The following is a 9,872-nucleotide window of genomic DNA, read 5'->3' as shown; positions in this document are numbered from 1 at the left end:
CTCAAAGCTGTTTACAAAAAGATAAAACTAGAAAATTATCAAGAAGAAATTGCAACTGTTTAAAACATCCAAAAAGTTAAAAGTATTAAATCGGGTTGAAAGTCACATCAGCTTTCTAAGCACCTGGGTAGGCTTGTTTAAACGAGAATGTTTTTCTGCAGTTGCGGAAAAGAATACAGCGAATGCAGCTGCTTGATATTTAATAAAACAACTGTAACCAACTGTTTTTCAATCAACCCACTATCATAGCAAAGCAATGCAGATCAGGGGCAACACTATGCAAAAATACACACACATTCAGTTCTCAGTGGCTGGAATTGGCAGAGGCTGTCATGACTCCTGAATCAAGCAGTGATCAAGATTCCAGAAGCTGCGGAGTCACCAGCTAAGGAGCCATATTCTGAGCTTAGTGACCAGAGGGCCACTACATCAGAGGCACCTTGGACCAGATCCCACCGTACTCAGGTCTCTCAAGCATCTTCCTCTGAGCCTCAGGTGTGCCTGCCAGCCTACATTGTGATTCCAGAAGTGCAAGGAGCACACAAGACAAGAGCCCAGGTAGCATAGACCTGCCCATCAAGAGACCAAAGGCTTGGTCCTTTAAGGATTGCAGTTCTCACAAATGAGTGGAGGAAGCTAGGAGAGGTGGACTGGAGGCAGAGGTTGAAAAGGCCGTTGACCTTTAGCCTTTGTTTGGGCAAGTTGCTCACTCAGAGCTGTCTATGGTGCTTCAAGCCCTGCCCCTTCACTGAACTGGAACAGGGCAGAGGCAAGGACATGGTGCTGCTTCACCAGCACTTTCCCAGCAGGCAAAGCAGTTGTCTCTCCCCACCCTATTGATCAACTTTCACAGGTGGGTGGGACCACCCACCCATCAATCACTGGGTGGCATTGATGGCATCCAATGATTGGCAGGTGGATAGCCTCACCCATGTCAAAGTTGGCCTGCAGGATGGGAGGAGATAAGGATCTGGCCCACGGGGATGGGGATGTTCCTGCACCCACCTTAAATAAAAGGGCTAGAGATCAATTCATTTTTATTGAAAACTGGAAATTTATAGACTGGACCTGAAAGATATTTGGAAAGTTAGCTCCTTTCTCTGGTGGCTGAAGCCTTGAGCTGTTGTAATAAGCAATACAGTGGTGCCCCGCAAGACGAATGCCTCGCAAGACGGAAAACCCGCTAGACAAAAGGGTTTTCCGTTTTGGAGGTGCTTCGCAAAACGAATTTCCTATGGGCTTGCTTCGCCAGACGAAAATGTCTTGCGAGTTGCTGTGATTTTTTTTCGCTCCCCACCCCCTTTTTCTAAGGCACTAAACTGCTAATAGCCTTTTAGCAGCTAATCCGCTAATCCCTTAAACCTTTAATAGCCGCTAATAGCCGCTAAACCACTAATAGCGCTAATCCGCTAATCCGCTAATGGGCTTGCTTCGCAAGACGAAAAAACGCTAGACGAAGAGACTCACGGAACGGATTCTTTTCGTCTTGCGAGGCACCACTGTAATATCCATTTCCTGGAAGTGTTTGAGTTTTGCATGTTTTATCACAAACTGCAATCCCATATCCTGCTTTATAACATGAGATAGGGTAGTTCTAATGTTTAGGCCACCCTTTCGGGTGCAACCGAGCCAAAGTTAAACTTGTTACGCACCATTGATAGCCATTTGAGAGAGTTAACATGTACTTAACCCTCTTGATAACAGTATCAGAAAATTAATGTGTTTTATTTACTTAGTCAACTCAGGGGCAGCTTACTATATAAGAAATATCTCAAAGTGGTTTGCAATTAGGGGTCAAGGATTCTAAATTAGCAAGGAGACAAGGACTCTAGAACATACTGCAGGCTCAATGCATATATACAAATTATATAAGTAGTCAACAAATGTAATTATTTAATAAATACTCGTATTTACAATTGCAAATGTAAAAGCTGGAGTTTAAATATATATATACACAGGCTATAAAATTATACAAATAACAAGCAGTACTATCCAGAGATCAATCATAAAAAAATACTGTTTTTCAGTCTCTGAAACATGCTACAGATAATAATAATAATAATAATAATAATTACTTAATTTATTAATTAAATTAATTAAATACCCTTCATCTGTGGATCTCAGGGCAGTTCACAACATGATTACAATATGAAAAACACAAAATACATAATAAAAATAAGAACAGAAGCAAACTAATAACCCGCCCTCCCACAACACATTTAAATGGGCATTGGATGTCAATCAGCTAAAGGCCTGGTTGAAATGGAAAGTTTTTGCTTGGTGCCTAAAGGTGAAGGTGTCAGCTGAACCTCCCTGGGGACAGCATTCCACAAATGGGGAGCTAGAGCTTCCCAGATGGCAAAAGGCGAACGTTGAATGAGACTTGGTTGACTGGGCCTCAACTTGCAGTCTGCCAACTAGCAGCAACACAGAAGTGGTCCTTCTCCATGGTAACACCTATTTTATATCCAATGTGGGGAGCCTTTATCAGCCCAATGACCACATTTTCTTCTGGGCAATCTTTTGGCAACACACGCAAGTGGCAGGAGGAGCCAGAAGCAAAAGTGAGTGGAGCAGTTAATGTGAATTTGTACAATAGGTCATTTTCTACACATGCGGACATGCCCCTCTATATCCTCCATCCAAGTCAGGAAGAGGCATTCCGAGTTCAAGAAAACTTTCCAGCCCGCCAAAAGTACTAAACGAGGGTTTGAAGCAAGACTAGTAAGGGGTTTGACCTGGGAGAGGTGTGGCCGAGTCCCTTGGGCCAGCTAGAGAGGCTTGGAGGGACATGAAGTACATAGTTTAAATTTAAATTATAATTTAAATTATCATTGTTATTGATACAAAATACCTTTTGCTTTAGAGCATGGGTAGGCAAACTAAGGCCCCGAGGCCAGATCTGGCCCAATCACCTTCTAAATCCGGCCCACAGATAGTCCAGGAATCAAAGAGTTTTTACATGAGTAGAATGTGTGCTTTTATTTAAAATGCATCTCTGGGTGATTTGTGGGGCATAGGAATTCGTTCAAATCCCCCCCAAAAAATATAGTCCGGCCCCCCCACAAGGTCTGAGGGACAGTGGACCGGCCCCCTGCTGAAAAAGTTTGCTGACCCCTGCTTTAGGGTCACCAATCTAAGCAACAGACGTTGCTATACGTCATTTCATATCTGTAATAATAATTTTGCTATATATAAGTTGACACAACTTTGTTAATATAGTCAGAAACATTTATTGGAGTGCTTATTGTTTTATTTTTCATTTGATGTAATTGTTGCATGTCGTGTGCTCTAATCTAAACCAAGATAACTCAGTGCAACCACGTCAAACAGTTTAAAGATGAAAATGAATAAAAACTATGAAATGAAGAGAAGGCAAAAAGGAAGGGAAGGGAAGAGGGAACAGAAGAGGGAAGGGAAAGGAAGGCTTGGAGGGCTGCATTGTACCTCTGGGTCTGAGATTCCCTGCTTTATATGTTAATAACAACATGACTCCATTACTAATTGGTAGACAGTGCAGTTCATTGAAGACCAGTGTAATAGGTGTGGCCAGATCCCCCAGTCTGTATCCTCCCTAGCCACCAAATTCTGCACTAGCTACAGCTCCCAAATCATGACCAAGGATTGTCCCACACAGAATGCCATGAGGTTACCAGTGTATGGAACACAGTGGCCAAACTGTCCCTGTTCAAGAAAGGCTACTGTTGGCTTAGCAACCAAAGCTGGCCATGGGTGCTCCTCTCCACTGAGGTAATCTGAACCTCTAATGGCAGTAGTATCATTCCAGGAGCACCCCCAAACTACTTTTTTTCTTTCTTTCAGAGGGGATGCAATCCTGTCTGCAGCAGATAAAAATTTTGATTCTCGGATCTGGCAACCACTCACCCCCAAGTCTCCATTATAGAGAAATGTGCATCTTATGCATGTCTACTCAGAAATAGGCCACATGAGATTTAATGGCTCTTACTCTCATGTAATTGCACTGAAGCCTTCTTTTCTCATTCAAAGCAATGGAGCTTAAGTCTTTCATTTCGACTACATTGCATCCTTTGCTACACTCCCATTTCTAGTCACTCTTGGGCTAGATTTAGCCTCGGTCATCTGCTGTTATCTGCGCCGATGCACGGACAGGGCATTGTGCAACCATGTCAAAACAAAACGAAGTGTCCAGGCAGGAGGACGGAGGGTATGTCAGACCACATCTACAGAGGCCGCGCAACTCTGTCAGGGTGATTCCAGGCAGGCTGTTTAGAAATGCTGAAATGAAATGAAACTAAGTCAATTAAGTGATACCAACCAAGGTTCAGGGTTTAATTGAGGGCCTAAGGTGAAGCCAATGACCATTAACTCCAGTCGGTCATTAATTCACAAAGAAATATCCTTGGCTGAGGTTATTCCTATTATAACGCAGCTTAAGCACTTCCGCTTCTAGAAAAATAGTTTTGCTTTTTGCCCCTTGTGCTGATGGAGAGGGAGGAGGGAGTAATGTTGAGGGGAAAGTGGCCTGTGGCCTGGTTACTACTCTCCCGGAAAATGAATACACTTTGGCCAATCATATCGTATTTTTAGTTCACATGCTTGATGGCAGCAATAGAACTGCGTCTGTGCTCAGTCAAAATCTATTACCCATTGCATTTTTAATTAACATTTAACAATTAAATGACTTTAAATGACTTCTAACTCTGCAAACTTTTCTAATAAAATGAAAGTGTGACAGGATAAGTACTGCAAGTTCATGCCGTAAGATAAATTCTAATGGCGATAATGATTTGCGTGGTGCAGGTCCCTGCCATTAACATAAATCCTGGGTTATATACCAAAATCATTAAGCAAAAAATGCAAATCACACAAACTTCAATAAGATTAGAACTGTGAGTGATTAGTTTGGCTAATCAACCAAAGAAAATGCTTTCTTGGTTCTATTTTAAGTCTGTTAAAGCTCACATTGGAAACTGTGCATGGTTTCTAATGACCTGATGGTTTTCGTGGCATCATTTTGTAACCCTCTCTCTTCTAGAAGGCTGGCACATGATTTGTTTCTTATGTTTCGTTCCTTGCCGACTTATAGACTGCAACTGTATGGAATATTTAATATTCCATACTAATAGTGTTAAGGGTAGAAATCATAACAGCCCTATTCCTATGAGACGCTGCAAAGACATATGACAAGGCTGTATACCTAGCCTGTGGAGAAGTGACGCTTGAAGAGTGGGGGAAGATCAAAGAAATAAAATGGAAGCACCCCTCCCTGATCATTATAACAAAGCCAATCTCCCATCTGCCTTTCCAGCCCTTGTTAATTGTGTTTATGCATATATATATATATATAAAGAGAGAGAGGCAGGCAGAAAAGAGCAGCAGCCTGGGGATTTGTCTCAGAGCAGGTGTTCTGTGTCTAAGAAGTTGTTTAGGAGTAAGCATGGAGTTGTTTGTGTGAATTGTCTGAAAACACCAGCAGAGGGCAGGAGGCAAGAATTCTACAAGCAAGCTGGTCTTTGACTTCTAAAACTAATTCTATTGACGTTAAAGATCCTTAGTTGTTTATTCTGCAGTATCCCCATTGTTTTTGGTGGGGCTCTTTAAAAAAGAAACTTTGGGGATTCAAGGCTAGCCTCCCATCCAACTCTGGGCAATATCTCGACGTAAATGTTTTTTCCAAACACTTCAGAACACAGTTATATGTCTCTTGGAACAAACTGTGTACAATTTCAGGCACATCCAATATGTGTTTGACCATGCATGCATCACGTCGAACCTGGAAGTGACCCCCAAACATCACAAAAGCATCACAAAAAGGGGCAGAACGGGGCAGGGTGGGGGGCAGAATGGGGTGTTTGCAGGTTTTTTCAATGGCGTTTCAAATATACGCAATTTCACTTAAATGTGCGGTACCTTGCAAGGTAACCCCTGCATAAATTGGGAGTTGCCTGTAGTGGCTTTAGAAAACAAAGGATTCAGTCTTGGGGAATTTTTAATGTCAACTCTTCACAGGGTTACCTCACAGAGTCTTTGTGACATTTTAGCAGATGTTATCAATGAAGAGAAACAGCACTGGAAATCACGTTGATACGATGGGGTCCTACATGTCAGATTGCCCTAAGGTTTGTGCACAACGATATGTATCTGAGCACATCACAAGAGCTATGCTGGCCAGAGGAAGGCCAGCTACAATTGGGAATAAGAACTGGGGCTGTCAATCAGATGCTCCAGAGGTTTCTTCTAGATTGGAATGACCTCTGCTGGTTCCTCATCCATGTATACAGCAGGCAGAAATCATGGCGGAATTCTCATTGCATTGTGGAATCCCCAAAAATGCCTTCTGGGATGGAATCCCATGAAAATGCTTCCTTTGCTATGTTAGACTCAAGGCAGTGAAAGAACAACTTGAGAAGCAGCCATTCAGATGAGCATAACATTTCAATTATCATTAGTATCTTAAATCTTTATTCTGTGACTTTGAAGCTGTCCCTGCTGTGGGACTCTCCTAGAATCATTGGCTGCAGAATTTCAGCTTGGCAACTCTATCCGCAAACCAGGAAAACTGGAACATTTGGATTTAGACTAATTTAATCCCACTGAAGTCAATGGTCACATGGAATCAATGGTGCTAAATGAGCTGGAGTCCATGCACTGTGTCTTAATCGGTTTTAGATTGCAGTCTTACAGCACAATCATTTGAACATTAGGCACACTTTAGTCTTGTTGGAATTAGCGGGATTTGAGTGGGCCTAAATTTCTCTGGACTGCACCCTTAGGGTCTAATCTTTCTATTACTTTACATAATTGGGTTGCTTGTCTTGAAGACTTCTGAAAGAGATGAAAGGTGCTGACTTAGCTTCTGAGCCACGTTGTTCCTCCCGCTTAGCCAACTCACACCTGTGGAGTGGTGCTGTATATCAATACAGCCTGGGCAGGGAAGATGGTCCCTTGCGGCATTGTGATTAATAGGTGCATATAGGCATGTTACAGAACTGTGTTATGGTTATAAGCTCATCAATATATGGTTATAAAATATAGTTATAAGCAGTCCCCTGATCTTTTGGACTCTCTAATAATATAACGATTGATTAGTCATTTATTAAAAACATTAAGTGTTCATTAGATCTTCATAAATGAAAAATTTAAAAGGCGTCTGTAACAGTTTCAGAAGAGATAAATATTTATTAAATGCTATAAAGACCTGTAATAATGAACCTCGTGGCATGCTTCAAGAGATCACAAGTGTTTTAATGTCAACATTTGGCTTGGGTTTCTAGTGATTCCATATTAGAATCCCATATTCGTTGGTTTAATTCCAGAACAAATCAACTAGGGCAGTGGACATTGTGGTCAGAAGAGGTGGGAAGAAGAATAAGGAAAGTTTAGATGGGAGGCTGGAGAGAGAGAGAGAGAGAGAGAGAGAGAGAGAGAGAGAGAACAATGCATATCTTGCTGTGATTCACATTCTGAATGAGCTCGTAAACAGTACTAGCTTGGCTTAAACACAAGATAGTATCTTAGCAACTTACCCAGAACTGTTTCTGGAAAAACTGGGGATTCTGAGGGCTAGGATTTTACAACCATCAGAAGTTTGGGGGGAGAGGAACAGGAGTCGAATCTCAGTGGCCAGGAAACAGCCCTGTCTGCTCCCTGTTCATTCAGGTCCTCGTCTCTGATCCCACTAAAGCAGCAGCCACATAAAATCAACTTAAGTAATTCTAGGAGAGTCTGACCCACAGCCTGGCCCCCTTCTGCTTAGATAGCTGGAGTCTCTTCAGGTTTGGGATCTGGAGTTTAGTGGTTGGGATGAGAAGAAGAAACACTCATGGGAAAACATCAGGACAGGCAATGATGGCACTGCATCAGATCTGCTTAAGAGACAAACTGCATTAGGCTCCTTCCTAAGTTGTCATCTACAGCAGCCTATGAGAGGAAAGAGGAGACTGAAGGGCCTCTACAGCAGCTCTGCTGAAAAAGCAACAATTTTTTTGATCCTCTGGAAAATATGCCTTTGCTTCTGTTCACTGTCTGAGTTTGTTTTTCTCCCTGATATTCTCTCTCCCCCCTTTGTTTCATGTCTCTTAGATTGTGAACCTGAGGCTAGTGATTGTCTTCTCCCTGATATCAGTAATCTGCTTTGAGAGTCTTTTATCGGCAGAAAAGCAGCATAAAAATGCCAGTCGTCATCACCGTCGTCGTCGTCATCACCATCATCTATTTGACCCACCTTTTGACCTCTTCCGTCCCAGATTCATCCTGCCTAACCAATATTGTTTTTACTTCTTTTAAGGTACTCCTTTTTTTAAAAAAAAAGTTCTGATCTTTTTGAAGAGCACACACACACCTTTGGGTCAGCCATGCTGGGCAGGTGAGGAAGAAACTGAATGGAAATGGTTGCATGAAATTATCAAAATACCGAGAAGGGATAGGGAAAATTATGCATGCGCATCCATTACAAGGGAACATATGTAAGTCAGGCTTGCCAAAGGGGCAGGGGAGGAAGGACAGGCAACCAAGCATGGCAGGCAGACACTGAAGAAAGAGCAAAGTTACTTTCTCTTTAAAAGATGACACCTCGATCGACTATCCAATAGCTTAAAGAAGCCTTGTTCTTCTCTGCAGGGAATAGGACACCTGTGTAATGACCCGGGAAGGTCTTACCCTGCTTGATTGAGGACTCGCCCCTGCTGCTTTCCCCTTGATTGAGGAAAGGGCAGCTGCTACTGAGGTCTCTGGTGATGGTGGGCCTTTCCGTCTGTCCTCCTTGGGGACCCCGCAGGTTGTCTCCAGTCATGGTGATGTTGACTGGCGGAGCTCTACCTCTTTTCAAAAATAGACACGATTGCAAGATTCATTGTGGAAAGACTTCGTTGTTGAAGGGAGGGGGCATGAAGTATCGGGGGTGTCGTTAGGCTCTGGAGTCACAAACAAATATGATTAAAAAGAGTTATTAGCACAAACAGCAAAGGAAATAGCTAAGCTGACTGCAAAAAATTAAATCAACACAGAACTGGTATGGCAGAAAGGGAATTAAAATTTGATTTAGGGGAATTATTTGTAGCACAACATTAGAAGTCAGTAAGCTAATTCCAAAATCTGCACTTCCTTAAAAACGGAGGGAATTTATTTTCAACATGATCTTATTGTAATTATCAGTATGATTCACTGCCTGTGTGAGTACATGAGCCAGCGATGAAATCCATGCAATGTCAAGAAGGCTTATCTCTTCCCCTGCCATCTTTGGTTTCTTTCTTTCTCTCCTTCTGTGCCTGTGTGAAGAAGAGAAAGAAGACTGCAAAGTGCCTTGCTGAGTATAAAAGCGACATTTCTTGAAATCTACTTTTCAAGCTATCTCTGGATTCCGATCTTCCCACTGTTTTGAGCCAGCAAATCTGAGACTTTTGGAACAACTTCTAGAATTTACGCCTAAACAATCACCCTATGAGAACTCAAGTTGATAAACCAAGGTGAATCTTTCTTCATTGGTGGTTGAAAACTAATCTAATATTAATATCTGATTTTTCATTTTCGAATGGGGGTTATGGAGATGAATTAGCTCAGAAACAGGCAAGAAACTTTCCCACAACAGACGTTATTTCTTTTGCCCTACTGCCACTCCTGGCCAAACACTATTTATAAGGTTTTAAAACATTTTTAAAGCCCTGCAAACCCCAGTTACCACTTTCATCTCCCTTGAGTGGCTGGGAATGGGTGACTATAATCTGTCCCCAGACTCACTTTTATTGATCTCCAGGGATTGTCTATCTATACAGCAAACCCCAGCCAGCATAAACATTAGGAACGTTGGGAATTGTAGTTCAGCAAAATCTGAAGGGCCAGGGTTTGCCTTTGCTGATTTAAATTATAGTATTTTCTTAATGTACATATGCATA

The 9,872-nt window shown here is 42.1% G+C and overlaps 1 long non-coding RNA gene across 2 annotated transcripts; it reads left to right on the top strand.

Moving 5' to 3' along the window:
- LOC310683674 lies at nt 1–9,367 on the top strand. Of its 2 annotated transcripts, none has more exons than XR_014514486.1 (3): nt 1–558; nt 8,065–8,269; nt 9,259–9,367. It is a non-coding gene; the product is annotated as an uncharacterized lncRNA (long non-coding RNA). The 2 variants fall into 2 exon arrangements; XR_014514487.1 differs by lacking the exon at nt 9,259–9,367 and adding an exon at nt 8,602–8,664.
- The last annotated feature ends 505 nt before the right edge of the window (nt 9,368–9,872 follow it).

This window comes from Podarcis tiliguerta, assembly GCF_965153285.1.
Source record: "Podarcis tiliguerta genome assembly, chromosome: 1".
Classification (NCBI taxonomy): domain Eukaryota; kingdom Metazoa; phylum Chordata; class Lepidosauria; order Squamata; family Lacertidae; genus Podarcis; species Podarcis tiliguerta.
This window is presented reverse-complemented; position numbering and strand designations above follow the sequence as displayed.